This window comes from Tupaia chinensis, unplaced genomic scaffold (genome assembly GCF_000334495.1).
Source record: "Tupaia chinensis unplaced genomic scaffold, TupChi_1.0 Scaffold143646_1, whole genome shotgun sequence".
Classification (NCBI taxonomy): Eukaryota; Metazoa; Chordata; class Mammalia; order Scandentia; family Tupaiidae; genus Tupaia; species Tupaia belangeri.
The window spans coordinates 468,191-468,525 of NW_006203494.1; positions in this window are offsets into that span (position 1 = coordinate 468,191).

Here is a 335-nt window from a genome sequence, read left to right on the forward strand (position 1 = left end):
CCGCCCGCAGCCCCGCTCTCGCCCGAAGCCGCCATTTCCCCGGCCCAGCCGCCACGTGACCGCTCTGCGCAGGCGTCGCCCCACGTGACTCGAAGCCCCGCCCCTCCAGCGTCCGCGGCGGAGCGAGCCTTAAAGGGCCAGCGGCCTGCCATGCAAAACCTAGGCGGGGTCTCTTCAGACGGAGGTGGAATGCCGCGCGCGGCTAACGGTCGGGAAGCGGACCACTGAGCGGCCTTAGCGCCCTCACCATGTGCAGCACCACCACCGGTTCCGAAAGCAGCTCGTCGCCTCCAGGGGCGACCCGGGCCGCTCGGCGGGCCCGCCCGCCCTCTGGC